Raw genomic sequence first — 2444 nt, forward strand, 5'->3', positions numbered from 1 at the left:
GGGGGGGGGGGGGTATAACCCCCTCTTGGGGGCCCCAGGGGGTTTTCCAAAGAGGAAGTCCCTCCCCGGGGGGGGGGGATTTTTTTTTTTTTGGATGAGGGGATTTTTTGCCCGAAAGACCGTAAAGAAATTTTGGCCCTTGCCAGGGTTGATTTCAGGGGAGGGCCCTGGACCCATTCCCTAAGAACTTTCCTACCGGGGGGCCTCCTTTTTTCTAAAAAAGTAAAATTAAATTTTTTTTTTTCTTTAAGCCCGTGGGTTTGCAAAACCGGCTCTCGAGCCACATGCGGCTCTTCGGCCCCTTGAGTGTGGCTCTTCCACAAAATACCATGTGCGGGCGCGCACGTACAGTGCGATTGAAACTTCATGCCCCATGCACAGAAGTCGTATTTTGTGGAAGAGCCACACTCATGGGGCCAAAGAGCCGCATGTGGCTCGAGAGCCGCGGTTTGCCGAGCCGCAGTTTGCCGACCACTGGCTTAGGCAATGTTAGTTTTCGGTAGCTTTCCACCACGTTCTTTGCCAGTTTTTGTATTAAAGCACGCCGAGGAAAAAGCTGAAATTCTGCATTGTTTTGGCTGTAATTACCATTCTTTTTCACTTAATTTATGTAAAGAGAAAAAGAGATGGTTTCCTAACTCCAGAAAAATGTCCTTTTTTTTCCTTCTCTCCCTCCCTCCATTTCTTCTTTGCTCTTTGAATTATTTAAAATAATGTCAATAAAGTAAAAGCCAGTGGGTTTAATATTACCTTGTTGAATTAATTTATATTCATTTTCAGCTAACAAATGAACAGTGAGTAAAGTTTCCTATAATAAGCAAATAAGCATAGTTATTAACCTCAAGGTTATGAAATGAAATATCACTTATAAACCAGAACCTCGCAGGAGAACTCCTTGAAAATGGCCGACCCAGGGTTCAAGTTTGCAGCGATGAGACGGTGCTCACGCATAAAGACGATAAGAAAGAGCCTTCACTTCAACTCGGGTGGTATTTATGTGCTTAGTGTGAGTTGCGAATACTCTGCATTACTTATCTTCATCTGAGCTTTCACCGTGGGCACCCGAGTTTTAAATATCCTGCCGTCTCCCCCTTATCTTCATCGTAAACGGTGCAGGGCTCGCGCAGCGATTTGTGTTCGCAATATTCTCTCAGTCTCCTGCTGCTGGAAGCTGGGATCTCTATTTTAACTTGAGTGGGATTGAGACTCTGGTTAGGAAGCTGGGCTTATACATTCTACGGGTCACAGGTCGTCATCTTTTTCTCGGCGATTTGCAAGGGAACGTCATGTATGAACACATTAGCCCTTTGTCGTGTGTGCTGCAAACATTTTGCTCTATGTGCTGTTGGTATGTTGACCCTGCAATCATTTTTGCTTTAGAGAATTTTTATGTTGTCAGATGTACAATCTTCTGATGTTATCGTTTCTGGCTTTCTCCTAGTATATATGGTTAAAGAGACTTCCTTCCCACCAGGGTTATAAAAGCAATGAACACATTTTCTTCTATTATTGTCATGGCTTCAGAGGTAACTTTATAATCTTTGATTCGTCTGGAACTTATTGTGGCATAAAAATAAGTTAGGAGTCTAGGCATATTTATTTGGGAAATAGGTGGTCTACTATTTCGATAAAATTTACTGGGTTTATCTTTCTCTACTCCTTCGGTGCCACCGTAACCCCACACTCGTGTTCACATCTCCTGGTTCCACCCGTGGAATTTATATTCGATGTCACGCATCTGTCCAGCTGGGTACTGGCGCCACCTCTCACTTTAACGGCGACTGCGGCTTTAAGGGCATTATGATAATCAGTAGGAAAAGCTCTCCCAGGTAATCCTACCCTTCAAGGGATGGCTTGGCCCTTCTCGCATCATGTTCTTTCAGGTTGCATAAACAGCGCTTACCTAGAGAAGAGGCATAAAACAAATAAAAATAAAAGAGAGAAAAATAGTGTGTACTACAGCAGGCATTAAAAAGTTAATTAATCGATAATTTCCAGGAAAACAAACTGCATAACCAAGTCAAACCTCAGGGACACGTGGGCTGAGGCTGGGCAAGCTCCTGCCTTCCACCTCACCGCACGCCGAGGCCGCCCTGGTGCCGGGCCAGCGCCCACCCTCCAGCCTGTCCCCGCCCCCCCCCCGACGGCGAACGCAGCTCGTGACAAAGCGCCCCGGAATGTCAGTGACGTTTTCATGGCTGTTACTCACGACGTAGCTGGGAGACATGCTTTCTTTCCCGTCTCTGGCTCCCACGTCACGCAGTGCTTTGCTGTGTGTGCCCTGGTTCACACCACCCTTCCACTTCGCGGGTCCTGCCTGGACAGTCCATGATGCGAAGGCCCACGTCACATACAGCTCAGCCCCTTCTCAAAGCGGGTTCCAGCACAGAGACCCTTCGGGCTGCTCTGCAGAGAAAATAAGGTTCCCTGGACAAAGGAGTTTG

Source organism: Myotis lucifugus, unplaced genomic scaffold (genome assembly GCF_000147115.1).
Source record: "Myotis lucifugus unplaced genomic scaffold, Myoluc2.0 scaffold_575, whole genome shotgun sequence".
In the NCBI taxonomy this organism is placed as follows: domain Eukaryota; kingdom Metazoa; phylum Chordata; class Mammalia; order Chiroptera; family Vespertilionidae; genus Myotis; species Myotis lucifugus.